Source organism: Phyllobates terribilis, unplaced genomic scaffold, assembly GCF_046119375.1.
Source record: "Phyllobates terribilis strain yellow unplaced genomic scaffold, ASM4611937v1 Scaffold_5__5_contigs__length_657084704, whole genome shotgun sequence".
In the NCBI taxonomy this organism is placed as follows: Eukaryota; Metazoa; Chordata; class Amphibia; order Anura; family Dendrobatidae; genus Phyllobates; species Phyllobates terribilis.
Window position 1 is genome coordinate 418,120,886 of NW_027362765.1, and position 24,719 is coordinate 418,145,604.

The 24,719-nt window shown below is 45.9% G+C and overlaps 1 pseudogene; it reads left to right on the top strand.

Annotated features, from left to right (window-relative positions):
* Positions 1-14,494: 14,494 nt before the first annotated feature.
* On the top strand, positions 14,495-24,635 carry LOC141273410 (glutathione S-transferase omega-1-like; annotated as a pseudogene).
* Positions 24,636-24,719: the final 84 nt, after the last annotated feature.

The following is a 24,719-nucleotide window of genomic DNA, read 5'->3' on the forward strand; positions in this document are numbered from 1 at the left end:
TTATAAACCAGGATCCTCTTGTAGTGCGGGCCTGTAGTGTCTGGGCTTTAGTGTCTGGGCCCATAACCTGTCGCAGAGTGCATCTTCTTACAGTCACTGCTGTACTTACGAGAGCTTCAATCAGCAAGATATCTTGAGTAAACAGTATTTACATCATACTGGTTAAACATGAGATACAATTCAGTGTCACACAGTCCGTGTGCTGCTGACATAACACATTCAGGAAAGAAAGAAAACACAGGAAGTAAAAACAACCAACAATTGAGAGCTTTCCTCCCCACCATCACAGCAAGCGTATAACTTTACACACTATCGCCATCTTCTGTCTGGTTAGCATAAAGTCCTCCTTTCACTTATAGTAAGTCCTAATCTGTTGCATATGCCAACGCACTGAAGGCATCAAAACTATGAATTAACACATGTGGAATTATATACTTAACAAAAAAGTGTGAAACAACTGAAAATATGTCTTATATTCTAGGTTCTTCAAAGTAGCCACCTTTTGCTTTGATGACTGCTTTGCACACTTTTGGCATTCTCTTGATGAGCTTCTAGAGTTAGTCACCGGAAATGGTTTTCACTTCACAGGTGTGCCCTGTCAGGTATAATAAGTGGGATTTCTTGCCTTATAAATGGGGTTGGGACCATCAGTTGTGTTGTGCAGAAGTCAGGTGGATACACAGCTGATAGTGCTACTGAATAGACTGTTAGAATTTGTATTATGGCAAGAAAAAAAGCAGCTAAGTAAAAAAAAATGAGTGGCCATCATTACTTTAAGAAATGAAGGTCAGTCAGTCTGAAAAATTGGGAAAACTTTGAAAGTGTCCCCAAGTGCAGTTGCAAAAACCATCAAGCGCTACAAAGAAACTGGCTCACATGAGGACCACCCCAGGAAAGGAACACCAAAAGTCACCTCTGCTTCTGAGGATAAGTTTATCCGAGTCACCAGCTTCAGAAATCGCAGGTTAACAGCAGCTCAGATTGGAGACCAGGTCAATACCACACAGAGTTCTTGCAGCAGACACATCTCTACAACAACTGTTAAGAGGAGACTTTGTGCAGCAGGACTTCATGGTAAAATAGCTGCTAGGAAACCACTGCTAAGGACAGGCAAGAAGCAGAAGAGACATGTTTGGGCTAAAGAACACAAGGAATGGACATTAGACCAGTGGAAATCTGTGCTTTGGTCTGATGAGTCCAAATTTGAGATCTTTGGTTCCAACCACCGTGTCTTTGTGCGACGCAAAAAAAAGGTGAACGGATGCACTCTACATACCTGGTTCCCACCGTGACCCATGGAGGAGGAGGGGTGATGGTGTCGGGGTGCTTTGCTGGTGACACTGTTGGGGATTTATTCAAAATTGAAGGCACACTGAACCAGCATGGCTACCACAGCATCCTGCAGCGGCATGCTATTCCATCCTGTTTGCATTTAGTTGGACCATCATTTATTTTTCAACAGGACAATAACCCCAAACACACCTCCAGGCTGTGTATGGGCTATTTGACCAAGAAGGAGAGTGATGGGGTGCTACGCCAGATGACCTGGCCTCCACAGTCACCAGACCTGAACCCAATCGAGATGGTTTGGGGTGAGCTCGACCGCAGAGTGAAGGCAAAAGGGCCAACAAGTGCTAAGCATCTCTGGGAACTCCTTCAAGATTGTTGGAAGACCATTTCCGGTGACTACCTCTTGAAGCTCATCAAGAGAATGCCAAGAGTGTGCAAAGCAGTCATCAAAGCAAAAGGTGGCTACTTTGAAGAACCTAGAATATAAGACATATTTTCAGTTGTTTCACACTTTTTTGTTAAGTATATAATTCCACATGTGTTAATTCATAGTTTTGATGCCTTCAGTGTGAATGTACAATTTTCATAGTCATGAAAATACAGAAAAATCTTTAAATGAGAAGGTGTGTCCAAACTTTTGGTCCGTACTGTACATTGCCAAAAAACCTTCATCGTCCATGCTCATTTTCTGCTTTTTTAACCAACAATAAAATACCAAAGGCCAACCGCTGGTTTACAGCGGGCCTTGTGAATAAAACTTATCGAGCATAAGGTAGATGATTAGCCCAGTCTGAGCTAAAGATCACAATGTCGTCAAGGTAGGCTGTGGCATACTTCTTATGTGGGCTAGGATTTGATCCATAGCCCTCTGGAAGGTGGCTGGGGCCCCATGTAGTCCGAACGGCATCCAAATGTATTGGAAACACCCATCAGGTGTTGAGAAAGATGTCTTCTCCTTGGCCGTCTGAGACATGGGGATCTGCCAGTAGCCCTTCGTCAGGTCGAGGGTGGTGATATACCTCGTCGGTCCAAGCCTGTCGATGAGTTCGTCGACGCGGGATATCGGGTATGCGTCACACTTGGACACCTCATTCAGCCGGCGGTAGTTGTTACAAAACCTCCAGTCCCCATTGGGTTTTGGCACGAAGACGATGGGACTCGACCATCCACTCTTCGAGTACTCTATCACCTCGAGGTCTAGCATCCTTTTCACCTCAGTTGACATCACCTCTCGGCTTGCTTCATGAATCCTATAGGGTTTCAGGTTCACTCGTATATGCGGCTCTGTTAGCACGTCATGCTCTACCACATTAGTACGCACCGGCAACTCTTAGAACAGGTCACGATTCCGCTGTAGCAGTTCTCAACATTGTTGCTTCTGGCCTGGCGATAGTCTCTGTTATTGTGACACCTTCACCTTGCCTTCGGAAGCGGCTCCCAGGCAAAGAGCTTACACAGGTTCCCGGTCTCGCCACGACTTGAGCAGGTTCACATGGTACACTTGACGTGGCTTTCTTCGGCCAGGTTGGTGGACTTTATAATTAACTTTGCTGATTTTCTCCACCACCTCGTACGGGCCTTGCCATTTGGCCAGGAATTTGCTCTCGATGGTAGGGATTAGGACCAAAACACGGTCCCCAGGCTGAAACTGCCTCGGCCTCGCCGATCGGTTATAGACCCTTGCCTGGGCCTCCTGCGCCTTGTGGAGATGCGCCTTCACAATAGGCATCACTTTCGCCATTCTTTCCTGCATCTGGGAGACATGTTCAATGATGCTTCGGTGGGGCGAAAGCTCGGCTTCCCAGGTTTCCTTAGCAATATCGAGGAGCCCTCGCGGATGTCGTACATACAGTAATTCTAACGGGCAAAAACCGGTGGAGGCTTGCGGAACCTCCCTTACCGAAAAGAGCAGGAATGGCAGCAGGTTGTCCCAGTCCCGTCCATCCTTCTCTACAACCTTCTTGAGCATCGCTTTTAGTGTTTTATTAAAGTGCTCTACAAGACCGTCCGTCTGCGGATGGTAAACGGAGGTTCGCAGCTGGGTAATATGGAGGACCCTACACAGCTCCTTCATTACCTTGCTCATGACTGGGGTTCCTTGATCAGTTAGTATCTCCTTCGGCAGACCGGTCCTGGCAAATATATGGACAAGTTCCCTGGCTATGAACTTACTTGATGTGTTCCTTAGCGGTACCGCTTCTGGATACCGGGTCGCATAGTCCATGACTACCAGAATGTATTGGTGGCCCCGGGCTGATTTGACTAATGGCCCCACTAGGTCCATAGCAATTTTCTCAAAGGGGACCTCTATCATCGGTAGTGGAACTAAGGGACTACGGAAATGGGAGGTGGGTGCAGTTATCTGGCAGGTGGGGCAGGACCTGCAATAATCTAAGATTTCCCTGTAACATCCTGGCCAATAGAACCTCCTCATTATTCTCTCCTGGGTTTTCTCAACCCCTAGGTGTCCCCCCAGAATATGTGAGTGGGCCATGTCTAACACCCTCCGACGGTATGGCCCTGGAACCAATAGCTGTTCCAATACCTCTTCACCTTTCAATTTAGTTACCCGATATAATAGCTGCCCCTGAAGTGTGGATACCTGGTGTTCGCCCCCGGCTCTTGAGCAGTACCATTACAAACAGTGACATTACCCCATGACCCTTTTATGGTTAAGTCCTGAACTTGAGCTGACCCAAAGTTCTCTCCGGGCACCTCTAATTCAGAGAGGTCCGCCACCTCGGTCACAGTCTGGTCCACATCGCCAGCAAGGACACATAGTGGAAATTCCTTCACTTCCGATGAAGACCGGGGTATTTCTCTTGGGTCGTGGGATTTGTCCATGTGACTCAGTCTGGAACCCTTCCCCCACAAATCCCAGAACAAGGAAAAGTCGCGCCCCAAGATGACGGGATGTATCAGGTCCTTGACCACCCCAACCTCATGGGATTGGGCGCCACAGTCTGTTCTGACTGTCACTCTGGCCACTGGGTAATTCTTGGCATACCCATGCATGCAGCGGACACCCACAATCTTGGTAGGGATCAGCTGTTGGGGAAGGGTGGCACTGATTAGGGTCACCAGACTCCCAGAGTCCAATAGTCCAAGAACCCTTACTCCATTAATGGATATGGCACATGCCTGCCGCCCCTCGCCAGGTTGACCATCCACACTGCAGGCTGGATAAGCATAATATGAACACCGTCTGCCTAGGCTGCAGTCCATTGGATCAGAGGACATATGACACCGGGCTGCTACGTGTCCCGGGTTGTGACACCGTCAACAAACGACATCCCTCAAAGCAGTCTTTGAATCACCTTCAGAGGAAGTGGGACGCCCCCCAGTTGTGGCTCTGAACCCCTTCCATGGTGAACCCGTTCCCTTTTGGGTAACCCAATACGGGGAAGTCACTATACCTGTTTTCCCAACGACCTGGTACCTCTCTACTAGGCTGAAGAGGTCATCTGCATTCTGGGGATCGCCCTGGGCAACCCAAGTCTGTACCGATTTAAGAAGGGAGTGTATGAACCTATCAATCACCACCCACTCGACCATCTGGGCCAGAGTGGAGGACTCTGGCTGCAACCACTTCTGAACAAGATACAGCAGGTCAAACATCTGCGACCGAGGGGGTTTGTCACCAGCATATGCCTAGTGGTGGACTCACTGTGCTCTCATTGCCATATTCACGCCCAGGCGTGCCAAGATTTCCATCTTTAATTTGGCATATTCTTTCGCATCATGTAGTGCTAAGTCATAATATGCCTTTTCACCCGACAAATATGGAGCCAGAACCTCTGACCACTCTTCTGGTGGAAGTCTCTCCCGTTCTGCTACCCATTCAAAAACCCGTTCCACATCATCCCCTGGGGTCATCTTTTGCATGGCTCATCTTACCGTTTTCCGGACGTACGAACCATCAACTGGAGTTGGGGGAGGGGCTGCCGGGACCTCCCACGAATCGCCGTTGCAAGTAGCTCAATCTGCTGCTGCTGCAGTACTGGTCTTGCTGATACTGCTGCTGTTGACGGAGCTGGTCTTGTTGCTGCTGCTGCTGTTGACGGAGCTGGTCTTGTTGCTGCTGCTGTTGTTGGATCTGCTGTATAAGTAGTTTGTCTCCTGCTGCTGCTCCTGTATGTTTTGCTGGCTCAGCAGGTGCTGCCGCATGCTCTGCATGCTTTGCTGGTGCTGCGTTGCCTGCGCCTGCAACAAATGCAGGTCCTCCATTTTCTCCGGCGTCACTTGCTGGCTTACGGCCGCCTTCACCCAGGACATGCAGCGCCCCTTCCAACAGTCACACGTGTTTGCTGGGAATGCTGCCCGCACTTCTAACACCAACTGTGGTATATCTGTTCACTTGGCTGCACATGGAGGTAAAAGAGGAACACTGTCTCTTTAAATTTTCATTTGGTTTATTATGCGGCATAAACCAATGCAAAGTTCATGAAAATAAACATAGCCAATCTGGCATAAAGGCAAACAAGGGAAAATGTCCTGCAAAAGGTCCTTGCACTGGCCGACGTCCGGCCACTCGGGTTTAGCAAAACACACGGTTCAGCTAAGCACAACCAAACATGAGCTCCTCACTCTGGAGCTGATCTCCAGGTACTGAATAACTCCGGAGTCCAAAGGCTGTTTTTTTTATAGCCCCTAAACCACGCCCTGGAGAGGCGATAGGGTGGATAGCTTCCCTCCCAGCACTTAGCTATCCACCTGTAAAGCATGCCCTTGTGACTTTGGCAATTAACCCTCTCTGCACTTAACATGCAGGAGAACCTCCATGTTTTACATGACCAAAGCAAAAAGTCTCAGAGACACGCGTCTCCCTTCCAGTATTCTGCCAGTGACCTTGTCCCAATATATATATATTATATATTATATATATATATATAAATATATATCAGTGCTGGCCAAAAGTATTGGCACCCCTGCAATTCTGTCAGATAATACTCAGTTTCTGTCACGGGTGTGTCGCCACGAAGATCGTCACGATTACACAGCCTGACTTCTCGCAGCTGACTTTTTGGTGCTTTGTGTTTTTCGGCAGTGAGGGAGTTAATTCTCTCTCTCTCTGTGCTAGACGAGGTCCAGCCTCGCCCAGCTGCAATCAATGCTGCTGTAGTGAGACTCCTTCAAATGCCTGCTGGTCTGTTAGGGAAGTGTCGGTGAAAGCATTTCATGCAGACTAACAGAGCGGATCGTGGTATTTGGAGTTTCAGAGATAAGTGTATTCGGAGAGTTTTTTCCCTTCCTCGCTTTATCATTTATCTCCTTTCCCATTGGTGTTCCCTCTGTTGTAGTTGTGTAGTTTTTGTATGCAAGGTGGTTTTGGTTTTTCCCTTGTACTGTCTCGTTCGTCTAAGTACTGTGTGTGGGCACATTATTACTTGTCCCCTTTTGTTGTGATCGGGGTCCTTCTCAGGACTAGATTACTTAGGTGCAGGGATCCTCAGGAGGTAGGGGTTACGCTGGCGGCCTGGACCTCTGTACCTTTAACAGTACCTCCAGGTTGAGGGATTAGCCAGGGCCCCAGCTTAGGGTCAGCTTAGGCCCCCTACCTCCAGTATACAGAGACAGCGTGACATTTTCACCGACCACTTAGTTTTTCTCCAGCTACCATGGATCCAGTAGCCGATCTAGCTCGGCAGTTGCAGAGTTTGTCCATGGAGCTGGCGGACGTTAGGTCCAAGGTTTTGTATCCTCAGGAGCAAGCCGGACCAGAACCTAAAGTAGCTCTCCCTGACAGGTTCACTGGGGGGCGGGACAAGTTTTTTGTTTTCCGGGAGGCATGCAAGTTGTACTTTCGGCTGCGGCCTCGGTCATCGGGGAGTGAAGAACAAAGGGTGGGAATTGTCATCTCGCTCCTACAAGGGGACCCACAATCTTGGGCGTTCTCTCTTCCCCCGGGCTCCCCGGCTCTCCAGTCAGTGGATAGGTTTTTCGCTGCTCTGGGACTCGTATATGATGACCCAGATCGGATCTCCCTTGCTGAGTCTAAGTTACGTAGGATCCAGCAGGGAGATCGTCCGGCGGAGGAATTCTGTTCGGAGTTCCGTAGGTGGGCCACGGACACCCAGTGGAATGACCCGGCTCTTAGGAGCCAGTTTTGTCAAGGTTTATCCGACAAATTACAGGATGTGTTGGCACAGTATGACTCTCCCGCGTCACTGGAAGCCGCTATGGCCCTTGCTATTCACGTTGACAGACGGCTTCGGGAGAGGTGCGGGATAACTCTACCCCCTGTGATGACTCCACCTCCTACAAGGTCCCCTCATATGGTGGTTCCCCTGGTCAGTCCAGAGGAGCCTATGCAATTAGGAGGGACATCATTTCGGGGGAGGGGACCGGTGGTGCACCATAAGACAGGAAGGTGTTTCTTCTGCGGGAGAAAAGGACATTTTATTGGGGGGTGTCCATCCCGTCCCTTGCAGGGTGAAGAGTCGTCGGAAAACTGTTGATCCCAGGTTGTGTGGTGGACGGCAATCTGGGAGTAGGTATTTCGTCCCTAGGTTCGTCTCAGTTTCTCGTACCGGCGGAGGTGGTGGTGGGTACGAGAACTGAGAGGATATCTGTTCTTCTGGATAGTGGGGCCGGGGCTAATCTGGTTGATGCTCGGTTTGCCCGGGTTCAGAGTATGCGATTGAGTGAGTTGGCTAAACCCATCCCCATATTCTCGATCGATGCCAGGCCTCTTGGTCAGGGAAGTTTTTTGCAAGCTGTGCATGATGTAAAACTTCAAGTGGGGGCGATACATAAAGAACTGTTGTCTTGCTACGTGTTGGAGGGTCTTCCCACTCCTATAGTGTTGGGCCTTCCTTGGTTAGCTAAGCATAACCCGGTTATTAATTGGCAAACCAGAGATATAAGCCAATGGAGTAAATTCTGTAATAAAAACTGCATGAACACGGTCATCGGTGCGGTTACTCCTTGGGTCTTACCTCTATTTCTGGCGGACTTTGAGGATGTATTCTCGGAGAAAGTGTGTCAGGAACTACCTCCTCATCGCGAGTATGACTGTTCTGTAAAACTGCTCCCTGAGGCCAAGTTACCTAAAGCTAGGTTGTATAACCTTTCTGGTCCTGAGAGGCAGGCCATGAAGGATTATATTTCAGAAAGTCTGGCTAAGGGGCATATTAGACCTTCATCTTCACCGGTGGCTGCAGGGTTCTTCTTTGTTAAGAAGAAAGATGGAGGCCTACGCCCTTGCCTGGATTTCCGTGAACTTAATCGGATTACGGTCCGAGATCCGTATCCGCTCCCACTTATTCCCGATCTCTTTAATCAGATCGTGGGCGCCAAATGGTTCTCTAAGTTGGATCTCAGGGGGGCGTACAATCTGATTAGGATGAAGGAGGGGGATGAGTGGAAGACGGCGTTTAACACTCCGGAGGGGCATTATGAGAACCTTGTCATGCCATTCGGTCTGACTAATGCCCCGGCGGTGTTCCAACACTTTGTTAATGACATTTTTCGCCGCCTGGTGGGACAGTTTGTTGTCATATATCTGGATGATATCTTAATTTACTCGCCGGATCTGGTGTCTCATCAGGAGCACGTTAGGCAGGTGTTACAGATCTTGCGGGATAATAAACTGTATGCCAAATGGGAAAAGTGTGTGTTCGCCGTACAGGAACTCCAGTTTTTAGGCTTCCTGGTTTCAGCGTCCGGTTTTCGTATGGACCCTGGGAAAGTGCGGGCAGTTCTTGAGTGGGATCGGCCAGAGAATCTTAAGGCACTTCAACGTTTCCTGGGGTTTGCTAATTATTACCGGAAGTTCATTCGTAATTTCTCGTCCATGGTTAAGCCTCTCACAGACATGACTAAAAAGGGGACGGATTTTTCTAGGTGGTCTGACAAGGCTTGTCAAGCATTCTCCTCCTTGAAAAAATGTTTTGCCTCGGCACCCATACTCATTCAACCGGATGCGTCACAGCCATTCATTGTAGAGGTAGACGCTTCCGAGGTAGGGGTGGGAGCAGTATTGTCACAAGGTTCGTCCCCTGGTAAGTGGCATCCGTGCGCCTTTTTCTCTAAAAAATTGTCGTCCGCTGAGAGGAATTACGATGTCGGCAATAGGGAACTCTTGGCCATTAAGTTAGCTTTTGAGGAGTGGCGCCATTTTTTGGAGGGGGCAGTCCATCCGGTCACCGTCATCACCGATCACAAGAACCTGCTATATCTGGAGTCCGCGAAACGTCTGAATCCCAGACAAGCTAGGTGGTCATTGTTTTTTACCAGGTTTAATTTTGTCGTTACATATCGTCCTGGGTCAAAAAATGTAAAGGCGGATGCCTTATCTCGTAGTTTCCCTGGGGCCGGGAATACGGACGACCCGATTCCTATCCTTCAGGAGGGGGTGGTGGTTTCGGCAGTATGCTCTGAGCTGGAGGAGGAGGTATTGGAGGCTCAGGGGGACGCCCCTGTTGGACCTCCGGGGAGACTGTTTGTTCCAGATCAGTTGCGACAAAAGGTGATCGAGGCACACCATAACTCAGTTTTTGCAGGACACCCGGGGAGTAGAGCAACTGTGGATCTCCTCTCGCGTCGGTTTTGGTGGCCTAACTTACATAAGGAGGTGGTAACTTTTGTCGCGTCCTGTGGGGTTTGTGCGCGCTCTAAGACCTCACATACCCGTCCGTCTGGGGCCCTCTTACCTTTGAAGATCCCGGAGCGTCCTTGGACTCATCTGTCTATGGACTTTATTACGGACCTCCCTCCGTCTTCGGGTAAAACGGTCATACTCGTTGTAGTGGACAGGTTCAGCAAGATGGCACATTTTATCGCTCTTCCGGCTCTCCCTAATGCCAAAACTCTTGCGCAGGTGTTCATTGGGGAGATTGTGAGGCTTCACGGGGTACCCTCCGAGGTGGTGTCTGATCGGGGGTCTCAGTTTGTATCCAAGTTCTGGAAGGCGTTTTGTGCACGGCGGGGTATGCATTTGTCGTTCTCATCGGCTTTTCATCCTCAGACCAATGGTCAGACGGAACGTATGAACCAGAGCTTGGAGACATATCTCCGGTGTTTTGTGTCAGAGAACCAGGAGGACTGGGCTTCTTTCTTACCTCTGGCAGAGTTTGCTCTTAATAATAGGCGGAGCGAGTCCACTGGTAAGTCCCCGTTTTTTGGGGCATATGGTTTTCACCCCCAGTTTTGTACTTTCAGTAGGGGGGGCTCTTCGGGGGTTCCTGAGGAGGAACGTTTTTCCTCATCACTCGCTTCAGTATGGAGAGGGGTGCTGAAGAATCTGAATACTATGGGGAACCGATACAAACGTATGGCTGATAGGAGGAGAGTGTCTGGTCCGGACCTAAGTGTGAACGATCGGGTATGGTTGTCTACCAGGAATATAAAACTTAAGGTTCCCTCCTGGAAACTGGGTCCCAGGTTCATCGGGCCGTACAGAATCAATTCTATTATTAATCCGGTGGCATTCCGTCTTGACCTCCCCCCTACGTTTAAAATTCACAACGTGTTCCACAGATCGTTGCTTAAGAGGTATGTGGCGCCGGTGGTACCGTCACCTTTACCTCCCCCTCCAGTGGTGGTCAAGGGTAACTTGGAGTTCCAGGTATCGAGGGTCATCGATTCACGCTTTAATCGCCGGTCCCTTCAGTACCTGGTTCATTGGAAAGGGTATGGTCCTGAGGAGAGGATGTGGGTTCCTGCGTCGGATATTAACGCAGACCGATTAGTTCGGGCCTTCCACACGACTCACCCGGATAAACCTGGCCCTGAGGGTCCGGAGGCCCCTCGTAGAAGGGGGGGTACTGTCACGGGTGTGTCGCCACGAAGATCGTCACGATTACACAGCCTGACTTCTCGCAGCTGACTTTTTGGTGCTTTGTGTTTTTCGGCAGTGAGGGAGTTAATTCTCTCTCTCTCTGTGCTAGACGAGGTCCAGCCTCGCCCAGCTGCAATCAATGCTGCTGTAGTGAGACTCCTTCAAATGCCTGCTGGTCTGTTAGGGAAGTGTCGGTGAAAGCATTTCATGCAGACTAACAGAGCGGATCGTGGTATTTGGAGTTTCAGAGATAAGTGTATTCGGAGAGTTTTTTCCCTTCCTCGCTTTATCATTTATCTCCTTTCCCGTTGGTGTTCCCTCTGTTGTAGTTGTGTAGTTTTTGTATGCAAGGTGGTTTTGATTTTTCCCTTGTACTGTCTCGTTCGTCTAAGTACTGTGTGTGGGCACATTATTACTTGTCCCCTTTTGTTGTGATCGGGGTCCTTCTCAGGACTAGATTACTTAGGTGCAGGGATCCTCAGGAGGTAGGGGTTACGCTGGCGGCCTGGACCTCTGTACCTTTAACAGTACCTCCAGGTTGAGGGATTAGCCAGGGCCCCAGCTTAGGCCCCCTACCTCCAGTATACAGAGACAGCGTGACAGTTTCTTCCTGAAAATGATTGCAATCACAAATTCTTTGGTCTTATTCGCTTCATTTAATTTGCTTGCAAGGAAAAAACACAAACGAGAATGAAGCAAAAATCAAATCATTGATCATTTCACACAAAACTCCAAAAAAGGGCCAGACAAAAGTTTTGGCACCCTCAGCCTAATACTTGGTTGCACAACCTTTAGCCAAAATAACTGCGAACAACCGCTTCCGGCAACCATCAATGAGTTTCTTACAATGCTCTGATGGAATTGTAGACCATTCTTTGGCAAACTGCTCCAGGTCCCTGATATTTGAAGAGTGTCTTCTCCAAACTGCCATTTTGAAATCTCTCCACAGGTGTTCTATGGGATTTAGGTCTGGACTCATTGCTGGCCACCTTAGAAGTCTCCAGTGCTTTCTCTCAAACCATTTTATAGTGCTTTTGGAAGTGTGTGTTTGAGTCATTGTCCTGCTGGAAGACCCATGACCACTGAGGGAGACCCAGCTTTCTCACACTGGGCCCTACATTATGCTGCAAAATTTGTTGGTAGTCTTCAGACTTCATAATGCCATGCACATGGTCAAGCAGTCCAGTGCCAGAGGCAGCAAAGCAACCCCAAAACATCAGGGAACCTCCGCCATGTTTGACTGTAGGGACCGTGTTCTTTTCTTTGAATGCCTCTTTTTTTTTCCTGTACACTCTATGTTGATGCTTTTTCCCAAAAAGCTCTACTTTTGTCTCATCTGACCAGAGAACATTCTTCCAAAACGTTTTAGGCTTTCTCAGGTAAGTTTTGGCAAACTCCAGCCCGGCTTTTTTATGTCTCAGGGTAAGAAGTGGGGTCTTCCTGGGTAGCCTACTATACAGTCCCTATTCATTCAGACGTCGACGGATAGTACGGGTTGACACTGTCGTACCCTCGGACTGCAGGGCAGCTTGAATTTGTTTGGATGTTAGTCGAGGTTCTTTATCCACCATCCGCACAATCTTGCGTTGAAATCTCTCATCAATTTTTCTTTTCCGTCCACATCTAGGGAGGTTAGCCACAGTGCCATGGGCTTTAAACTTCTTGATGACAGTGCGCACGGAAGACACAGGAACATTCAGGTCTTTGGAGATGGACGTGTAGCCTTGAGATTGCTCATGCTTCCTCACAATTTGGTTTCTCAAGTCCTCAGACAGTTCTTTGGTCTTCTTTCTTTTCTCCATGCTCAATGTGGTACACACAAGGACACAGGACAGAGGTTGAGTCAACTTTAATCCATGTTAACTGGCTGCAAGTGTGATTTAGTTATTGCCAACACTTGTTAGGTGCCACAGGTAAGTTACAGGTGCTGTTAATTACACAAATTAGAGAAGCATCACATGATTTTTCAAAGGGTGCCAATACTTTTGTCCACCCCCTTTTTTTAGGTTTGGTGTGGAATTATATCCAATTTGGCTTTAGGACAATTCTTTTTGTGTTTTTTTCATTGAAGACAAATTAAATGAAGATAATAAGACCAAAGAATTTGTGATTGCAATCATTTTCAGGAAGAAACTGAGTATTATCTGACAGAATTGCAGGGGTGCCAATACTTTTGGCCAGCACTGTATATATATATATATATATATATATATATATATATATATATATATATATATATATATATATATACACATATATATATATATATATATATACACACACACAGTACAGGCAAAATATATATATATTAGTTTGGACACACCTTCTCATTTAAAGATTTTTCTGTATTTTCATGACTATGAAAATTGACCCCATACACACCTCCAGGCTGTGTAAGGGCTATTTGACCAAGTAGGAGAGTGATGGGGTGCTACGCCAGATGACCTGGCCTCCACAGTCACCAGACCTGAACCCAATCGAGATGGTTTGGGGTGAGCTGGACCGCAGAGTGAAGGCAAAAGGGCCAACAAGTGCTAAGCATCTCTGGGAACTCCTCCAAGATTGTTGGAAGACCATTTCCGGTGACTACCTCTTGAAGCTCATCAAGAGAATGCCAAGAGTGTGCAAAGCAGTCATCAAAGCAAAAGGTGGCTATTTTGAAGAACCTAGAATATAAGGCTGTGTGCCCACGTAGCATTTTTCAAGCGTATATGCTGCGGAATTTCCGCAGCGTAAACGCTTGAAAAACGCATGTATATCCGCACCCCATGGTCCCCAATGGGATTCCGCAAGTTCTATGCACATGCTGCGGATTTTTCCGCAGCGTTTATGCCGCGTTCAAAAATCCGCAGCATGTCATTTAATTTTGCGTTTCCGCAAGCGGAATTGCCTTTGTCCAATGCATAAAAAACGCAAGGCAATTCCGCATGTGGAAAACGCGTGATAAACGCGCGAAAAATGCGCGATAAACGCGTGCGGAATTCCGCATGCGTTTTTCCGGGAGAGGACTTGCATTTATGCAGCAGAAATTTTCTGCTTCATAAATGCAACGTGGGCACATAGCCTAAGACATATTTTCAGTTGTTTCACACTTTTTTGTTAAGTATATAATTCCACATGTGTTAATTCATAGTTTTGATGCCTTCAGTGTGAATGTACAATTTTCATAGTCATGAAAATACAGAAAAATCTTTAAATGAGAAGGTGCGTCCAAACTAATATATATATATTTTGCCTAACAAGCAAAGGAAATGTGTCATCTTTAACTTTAGGCCTTTTAGAGATGATTTCATCTGTAACTTGCTTAACTGTTCACAATAACAGTTATTTTGCGCTTATTCTCTTTTCAGTTTCTCTTGCTCAATCTTGAAATGATTAAACTTCTATGAATGATCTTTGGAACTTCATGATGTTTTTGTGAATTTCAGGACATTATGTAACAATTATGTACAGATCATTAGACACAGCTATAGACAGTGGGGAATGCGGCTCTCGTACACAGGCTTCCTTCTCATATGTCAGGCCTCATATACACCACACGCAGCTGCGCTCCATACACTAACACACATATGTGCTTTCTGCTTCTTGCACAGGTTCCTCCAGTAACAGACAGTCTGCAGCCATGACTGGATCACAGAGGAGTTTTGCCAAGGGTAAGTGTGAGATTGTAAAGGAAATGTTAGTAATCCGAATTTAAGAGGAATTTTATAGTGTTGCCAGATTTGATTGCCGGTTGTTGCTTAGATCTCTTCTCCATGTATATATTTGCTGTGACCCTGCATTTTAATGGTGACAGTAAATAGTTAATTTCAAGGTTATTTCATATTTACTGACATTGCACAACTCACAGGTCGAATAGTGATGATACCAAAATATTGCAATATAAACGGGGCTGAATGGATAGTCGACCTTGTATGTGCCAACGTGGATGTCACATTTGTTTTTTTACCTTGAGAATGGCGCCGATGTGGCTCTGCAACGCGTTGGTGTGAATAAAAAACCTTGCTTGTACTGTACTCTCCGGATCTCATACTTTCCGTGAGCTCAGCCCGCACATCATGATAATCTCAGTTTTGCCAAATATATCTATCACAACATGCTGCGGAAGATGGTAGTCAAAATGTGATCACATACAGTAATGGTGACACGATCGCGTGTTATCTTACACCAGTAGCACTAAATGCAGTTTGGGCCCGGTTTAAATGGAGCGCTGGCTGTGTATGTGTAAAGCAGGTGGTTGGATGCAACACGCAGATGAACATGAGGTGGGAACAGTCAATGAACAACTTATTTCCTCTGATTGGCGGGAAATTGATTCAGCATTGAAAACAGCCAAACTGTACGAAACAGAATATACACAGGTAAATCCTTCAATACAGAATGTGTAACGAGCACTAGAGTTCACTATAAACGTTAGGGAAGACTCTCGGGTATTATACTCATACCCCTCTAACAGGGGTGACACCTTCTTCTGCAATGGTCCTAATGGGGGTCTCTGGTTTTTCCTGCTAGGCTACAAGTCGTTCTGACAAAGTCTTTCAGCACATGTTGGGCCTCCTTCACTAAGATTGGCCCCCACCCTGTTCTCTTTACTAACCCCGGCAGACCCCTGTACCGTGAGTCAGTGCTGGAAGTGACAGCCCAGCTACTGGCAGACAAAGACAGAAGATGGCCCCTGTGCAAGAACAGCATATGGGCCCTTTGCAGTCCTATATCTCTGCTATGATAGCAGCTCCTTGCTGCTTTGGAGGTTTAAGTGGGCCCCCTTAACTCTTGGGCCCCTGTGCGGCTGCACAGGCTGCACCAATGATATGTCACCCCTGGCCCAGCTCACTCTGGCCTTCTGTCCACTACTGCAGTAGTCTTCCCTCAGGCGAAGCCTCCTCGCGGGTTTTCCTTGCTTGATCGTCATCGAGAGTCTTCAAGGTCCAAAAGTATGAGTGCTGGGTTCTGGCTCCTGGCGGGTGTCATCTGGGGTCCAGACCTTGACCGGCGTGGGTCTGGACTTCAGGCCTTAACTGGCGTAGTTGGGACTCCAGGTCTTGACCAGAGTTGGTCGGGTCCTCAGGTCTTGACCGGCATAGTCTGTGCTCTGGGTCTGAACGGGTGCTGTGTGGGACCCTTCCGTGACCGTACCAGAGTCCTTCGGTGTGCACTACTTTCTCTGTCTCTGGCCTGTTACGATGGTTACCGCGTCTTCTCCTGTGCACGTCTGGTCCGCTCTTCTCCTTCGCGTCAAAACCCGCCTCCGTTTGGCGCGCAGACTTTTTACCCTCAGGAACTCCGTTATCAAGAGGATGTGACTAGATGTTGCATCCAAACTCGTCTCCCCTGCAGCTCTTCCTCTTCCGGTTAGTTCCCCATGGTCCTGCCTGAACGATAGAGTGCAGCCTTCCTGTCCCAACGACACACAACTCCAGGGTTCTTCAGGAGTATTGTTACCTCCTCTTACATATGCTCCATTTATTGGCTATTTACAGTGCCATAGACAAGTTTAATATCCAGCAATCCCATTAACAATGAGTGGAGAAATGGCGCGCATGTGTGGCCTTAACACCATTCTTACCATGCATTTCAGTAGCCCACTCTTGGGATCAGTTGGGTCCCAGTGGTTGGGCTTCCAGTTTTCAGCAAGTTATCGCCTATCCTACAGATAGGTCATAACCTGCCAAGTTGGGAAGAACCCTTTCAAGATTACAACCAAAAAATCCTGTACTGGAGTGAATGGGAAGGACAAGCTTACTACTACTTCGCACAATACCCTTAAAAATCCAGCCCCAGAAACAATCCTCATAAAAGACTCTGTGAACTAAGGTACCTCTAGACATTCTGGCATTTAAAATGTACGTCTGCTATCTATATATATGAATATAATTTATTTCAGGCAGTGTTCCCCCAGGACCAGTGCCAGAGGGAGTAGTTCGACTCTACGGCATGAGATTCTGCCCATATGTCCAAAGAGCATGGCTTGTCCAGGTTGCTAAAGGAATCAAGTAGGCAACATATTTTGTAAAGTTTCTTAACTGCATGTCTTTGTTAGTATTCCTATTGTTCTAAATTATTTGAACGCTTAAAGGAGTTGTACCAAGTATCTAATTTATCATCTATGAATAAGAGATAACGGTTTAATTTCTGGTGGTCCGATCATTATACTCAGGAATTTTCCCTTACAAACATTCTCCTTTTCTCTGTTCAGACATGAAATTGTCAACATTAACCTAAGGAGCAAGCCGGATTGGTTTTTTGATAAAAGTCCTAAGGGATTGGTGCCGTCTATTGAAACCTCTGATGGTAAAATAGTCTATTTTTCCTGGAAAAAATAGACTGGAAAAAAACTGACCCCAGCCGATGCCTATGAAAAAGCCCAACAGAAGATTCTCCTGGAACATTTCTCTGAGGTAGAAACTTTGCAAATTTTGAGTGGGTATGAAGTACATGAGAGGTCTTTACCAATCAAACTGCAAGTAGGATGTACAATATGGCCATAGGCTACTAGGTCACCTATCGTATATATTTTAGCAACTTAGTTTCATCTAGGTTAGTGCTAGAATTTTCTAGTACGTACAACTTATGATGGTACCTTTGTGAGATCATAACCCAACATCCCTCTTTGGTAGATTATGTTGTCCTAACCCTACAAACCTTGAAAAAAAAATTGTTTTTGCTTTTCGTTACTCCAAACCTTTTAGGCCGCTTTCACTCATGGGGCTTTTATGGTCCAAGTACAGACCACAATGTCTGGATCAGCCGTGGTTTTCCTTACCTGAACTTAACACCCTCCATTGAGTTTGGGTCAGGACACCTGCTGCTAGTCTAGACATTGCAGTCCATATTCGGACCATGGAAGATGGATGTGTAAAAGCCGCCTAATGGTGTATCCTATATAATTCAATTGATCAGGCTGAATAACATGGTGCCCAATTAACAACACTGATACAGCTGGACTTTCCATATGTGCTATAACAGTATCATATCTGTGTATGTTCTGCTTCAGATTACATCTATATTGTTCAATGTTATTGATGCGCCCCCTGGGCCAGTGCTGTTAGGAATACCCGGAGCTGGATCAGATGGGGGTTGTAGTCTCCGAGTGGCTGTGACCCGGTCCGTGCCCAGGGTGTCAAACTCAGTGTGTGGCAGTCCTTATAGATGTTACTAGATGTTCTTTTATGTCGACTACGCCACCCGTTGATTTGCGGTCACTACGGCCGCCGCTGCAGCAGGGTCCGCTGAGGCTGGTGGTGTGTGTGCAGCTTTGGGTAGTATAACCCCCAATGGGAGGGGTATAGCCTCAGGGGGTCAGCCGTGGAGGATGGTGGTTGTGAAGGTGCAGCAAAGAGACTCAGAGGCATAAAATGCAGTTCCAGGGTTTTACTTACTGGTGTTGCTCCGGTCACTGTGTACAGCAGTGACCACCCGAGCCGTGCTGCGTCCACCAGGTCCTGGACTCGGTCAACTCCCAGGCAACTCCGGAGTGTGGTCCTGAGCTCCTTTCTGACTCTCCCTTCTTCTGGCCGTTCCCACCAGGGATCCACCTAAGTCCGGCTCCCTCGGGCCTCTTGTTGGTAAACCCTTGTCTCTGGGTTCCCTGACCCTATTCTTGGTCTGCCTTCCGGGTGGATTTAGTGGGTGGTCGTGGCAGATCCTGCCCACGACCTCCGGTCTCTGGCTGAGGATTAGTGCTGTAGCCTCCACCAGCTTGGGATCCGGTACCCTGTTGCCGACCCTTCACCCTATTAGCTCTCTTATGGGCTCTTGGGGTCCCCTCTTCCTGCGCCTCTGGGTCCCTCTTCCTTCTCCTCTGCTCTGCTTCTCAGGCTCTCAGACAGACTGTCTGACTGACAACTGACTGACTGACCGACCACTGACTGACTGACTGACCCTCATCTAAGATGGTGCCCACCTTATATACTCCCTCTATGTGTGAGCTCAGGTGACCAGCACCCAATGAGCTCCTAGCTTTACCCAGGCTGCTCCCCCTATCTGCCCCTACACTACTGGGATGTTCCACCCCCCTCCCACTCCAGCCAGGAACAGACACTGTCGTACCTGCACATTTATTAAGTGGGAGTACCGTCGGTCTGTCCCCCGGAAATGGGATGTGTGTAGTGCATGCAGCCTACTAGCTCAGTTCCACACTCCATCCTTACCCGGGAGTGGAATACCACACCTCTGGGTTGAGGTGCAATACCCCTGTAGCAGCCGAATCCTCAGGGTGCTACATTATGATGACCAAAAAGAAAAATGAAGACACAACCGAGTTAAAGGCAAAGTTTTATGAAAAATTCAAAATATTTGAAGAGGTAACTCATTTTATCATTGTTAAAGGGGTATTCCCATCTTGGGAAATGATGATATATCCACAGGAAAAGTCTGGTGTATGTGGGTCCCAGAAGCAGGTTGAGAACTCCAAGTAAATGGAGAGATACTCTCATGTGTGACACAGGTATGTTCTCCAGATAAATGCAGATCTCAGGTATAACTATTGTGCAAAGAATACATTTTCATAATTGTGAGTCCATATTCACTGCTACTTGCTAGTTATGGTGCAGATGTTACTCCTCCTCCAGTGCCGCTCTGCCAGCCTGACATTCACAGGCAAGAAACCACTTATTCCATCAGGAATGCCACAAAAAAGAGCGAGGACACTGGCTGCACTGGTCCATGACCGAGTCATCATGCCTGCTACGCCATTGCATATTAACTTATTAAGGACAATGCAAAACCCCTTAACCTTACTGGTGGTACAAACAGACTGCCTGTGAGGTTCTGAGACTTTCTATCATGGTTTTTTCATGTTGTGCTTAGATCTTGTTTTTTCCCTGCAGCCATCTTGCTTTCTGTTTGTGCATCCATTTTGCCCTCAGTTGTAATGGAGTCTTCAGCCTCTATGTCTCCACCCTGTTTTTCTGCCATTTGCACTTAAGCAGCCTCAGCTGTTAGTTCAGTGCTTCTGAATCCTGTCTGCAGCCAGTCTGTAACATTGCTTCCTGAAGCCTCTGGACTAAGCCCTTCAAGTCAGCTTCACTCTCTGAGGAATCCTCATTGTTTACCTGCCTGTCTGAAGTTCCCCTTTATGGATCTGAGTCTTCTTACCTGCTGGATCACTGGACTACTGCTTTACTCAAAGGACTTCTCAGCACCCATAAGAGAGACTTTGCTTATTGCTTAAAGACTGTCTTTTGTTGTTGTGCCTTTTGCAACTCCGGGGAATCCGGGGTTAATCCAGTTACACCAGGAGGTGTTCTCTTTTGCTCAGAGTCTTGTATATTACTGTGCATCTGCTTGTATGACGTAATACAAGAATATTACTTTATCAAGACCTGTGTTTCTTGTACTTCCTTGCACTTATGCCAAGACTCCATATACACTGAATTCTACACTTTACACTGCCATTCCCAATGACGCTTGCATAAGACATTTTTTGACCCACGGTTTACCCACCATATTAACATCATCACTCATATCCAAGGCATATCAGTCATCAATATGACATTGCAAAGTAATAACACAACTTGGATAATCAGCTGGTACCTCCAGTGGGACAGGGTAAATGATAACTCATAGTAATGTCCAGTGTCGGCAGTCCTCTTTCTGCAGTTGCATCACATTTGACAGCAAGAAGAGCGATCCTTTGAGAATCGTGGGATCCACAATGAAACAGATCCAGCATAGCACTGTTGCTTTCATTCTGAACATATGTGGATAAGGCCTTAAAGAGGCTGCCCACCACTTTTACATTGATGCCCTATCCTTAGGATTGGTCATGAATGTCTGATCGGCCAGGGTCCGGCACCGCTGCCGATCAGCTGTTATCGGTGTCAGCGGCCGCCGGCTGGAAGTACTCACTTGCGGAGCTGGCCGTCTGCTTGTAGTGGCCGGGGTTTGGTAGTGCACATCCGCTTTCTATTGATTTGAATTGTGGGCAGATGTGTAGTACCCTGCGGCAGCCACTAGAAGTAGACAGCCAGCTCCACAAGTGAGTACTTCCGGCCGGTGGCAGCAGTCACCGATAGCAGCTGATCAGCAGGGGTGCAAGGTGTCGGACCCCGGCCGATCAGACATTGATGACCTATCCTAAGGATAGGGCATCAGTGTAAAAGTAGTGGACAACCTCTTTAATTTACAGATTTTCTAAAATTATTATATTAGAAAATTATTGACCATTTTGTTATATATACAGTATACAGTTTTCTTTTCAACTCTTAAATTTTATTCACAGACACTTGTCAAGAGGAACAGCCCTTACATTGGTGGAGAATCTTTGTCTATGATTGATTACATGATCTGGCCCTGGATTGAACGGTTCCAAATGATGGGTGTTGATGTTACAGAGTAAGAGAAAATCTACCTTCTTTTTATATAAAGTGATCTTCTGATACTGAGCAATTAACAAAATTTAGAGATGTAAAGAAATGTATCTAGAAGGAATAGATTTGATAGAATATTGCTAGGATATACTATCACTTAATGATCGGTTGGATTCAATCTATGGGACCCCTCGGATCCTGAAAAGCAAGGGGCCACAGCACTGCTTCACTTCTTTGTATCCTTCAGCGGTTTTCTTCTGTACAGAGGCATTCTCAGGCTACACGCTGAAGGCCAGCTTTATTCAGTGAATGTGATTTGCTAAAGTTCTCTGCACAGTCAGTTTTGCAGGAAAAAACGGTTCTTGGGGCAAAACAATGACACATCGCTGTGACCCTCTTCATTTTCAGGGTCACAGGGATCCTACCGATCAGATCCCTACCATACATTCTGTCCAGAGGTAATACAGTGATATAGTAATACTGATAATTGGTGACATTATACAAAGGAGCTCCGTAGATAGTATATAGTGTAAGTATACAGGTAATATAGTGGTCACTTGTGAGATTATACTTAGGAGCTTTGCAGATAATATAGATTATAATGTGTACAGGTAATATACAGTGATCAGTTGTGACATCATACACAGGAGCTCTGTAGATAGTATATATTGTCAGTGTACAGGTAATATAGTTATCACTAGTGACATCATACACAAGAACTCTGTAAATAATATACAGTGTAAGTATACAGGTAATACAGCGATCACTGGTGACATTATACATAGGAGCTCTGTACATAATATAGAGTTTATAATGTAAGTGTACACGCAATGGTATGATCACCAGTGACATACACAGGAGCTCTTTATATATTATATAATATAAGTGTACAGGTAATAGTGATCATCAGGACATTATAGGCTGGAGCTATGTAGATAGTATATAATGTATAGTGTATGTATACTTGTAATTAATACAGTGATCAGGAGTGAGCAGGAGCACTGTTTATTGTGTATACCGTGCAGGTAAATCCAGTGACTCAAAAGTGACATCTCCAATTGAAGATATTCAATTTCTTCTTCATCCACCGCAGACCGCTATGACTTTTTCCAGCCACAACTCACTTCTGCAAAAACTAACAAATATACATCTATGGCTGATCGCTGTAGAGCATCCGTCTCACTTATTCCCACACTGCGCCCTTTTGTTGCCTTCTCAGTAACAGTATCCCCAAAAATAAAATATATTACTATAGTGATGTCCCCCTTTGTGACCCACTCACAGTAGAAATATCTTCCTCTCTAACCCCCATACAGTGTTAATGCACATGTCCAATTTTATGGCCCCCATAATAGTAAAATTCTCATTTGTGCCCACATATAGTAATGTCTGTCTTTGTGCTCAAATACAGCAAGAATTGCCCCCCAGTGGCACCACTCCAGTTATAGCGTCCACCTTTTATACTTCGATACAACTGGAATGTACCAAATTGTGACACTATAAATATGTGGAATATTATTAATACCCAAGATAGGGGAGTAATTGTGTCCCTTAAGTGACCCTATACAGTGATAGTGTCCCCCAATTGGCCCTATATAGTAACAATGTCCTCAAATTGGCCCCATACAGTATTAATGTCCCCCAATTGGACACCTATGTCATCTTCTGGCCTTCGATAAGTTGCTTGTGAAGGTCTAAGGACTCACATCCAGCTGACAATAGCGCTTGCACCAGCGGGCCCCATTCCTCCATGGTCCCAATCATCCTCGCCGCCCCTGTGACCATGACCATTATACCACTGCATGTACCCCTCCATTCTCTGTAGGACTGCCAGAGATAACTGAAGAAGTTGCTTCAATTAAAACAACAGAAAAATGGATTTTTTAGCAAGTCTGGTATGTCAAGAGAGCTGACCGGTCCTCTCGCACCTGGTAGATTGGAGTCTAGGATATCTGACAACTTTTGGAAGATGTAATTCCAGCCATTTTAGTTGATAAACAATTTTGCCAATAACTAGAAAAACAAAGTTGAGTAGAGATGAAAATTTGAAAATAGTTGATTTTGGAGTTTATATTTTCAGTAGTTGAATATATGTTCATTATTTTTTGTTTCTCTAGGGTTTTGGAGAAGATGCCACATATCAATGCCTGGTACAAGCGTATGCTGAAGGACCCAGCTGTTAAAAAGACCTTTACTGAACCAGAAGTGTACATAGGTTTTTCGAAAATATATGACAGTGTAGATGCCGCTGATTATGGGCTTGATTAAACTCATCAGTAGCTGTGTCATCTCGGTTTCAAACCCATATTTTGTGTTTGCCATTTTAAGGCCGGATTCAAATGACTGTACTGGAACCTGGGCCAGTCATGTCTGCAAATTTAGCTATAACTCACATTTTTAAAATCAAATATAATCCTAAAAATGGAAAAAGGGACAGATAAACTTGAAAGAGAAGCGAAAAAATGCAGGAAAAAAAAAACCCTGTAGTTTAGATTAATCCATTCCAGAGGCCCACACAGAATATGTTAATGATAATAATATACTAGGCGTCCATCCAAACGCCATACTGCGCAAATATGTATACCCAAAAACTGATGAATTGGCCCAAAAAATAAAATCATACAGTTCATGGAGTATTCAAAATCCTCTTTACAGTTGTATAATACGATTTTAACATTCATCCATTATTATTACATTTCTCAAAAAAAAATAAATAAAAGTGTGTTCCTACTTTTTTGTTCTCAAAAACTATCTTGTAGGTTTAATTTCTGTTTCACTAATAAATAGACAATTTTTCTAACTATTTGTGCAAAATGGGGGTGATCAGGACGGTATTATTTCTACATAAAGATGCTAGCTATATATCTTCAAACATTAAGATAGCTGGAGATGGACTTGTAACCTTGAGATTGTTGATATTTTTCAACAATTTTGGTTCTCAAATCCTTAGACAGTTCTCTTTTTCTCTTTCTGTTCTCCATGCTTAGTGTGGCACATACAGACACACAATGCAAAGATTGAATCAACTTCTCCCCTTTTTATCTGGTTTCAGATGTGATTTTCAGTTTGCCCACACCTGTTACTTTGCTCAGGTGAGTTTGAACGACCATCACATGCTTGAAGCAAAGTTCTTTACCCACATTTTTGGAAAGGTGCAAACAATTTTGTCAGGCCCATTTTGGGGGTTTACTGTGAAATTATGTCCAATTTGCCTTTTTTTCTCAGTTTTTTTTAGGGGTTTCAACACACGCAAAGGAAATAAACATGTATATAACAAAACATGTGTAATTGCAATAATTTTCTGGGAGAAATACTTCATTTTCTGGAACAATTTCAAG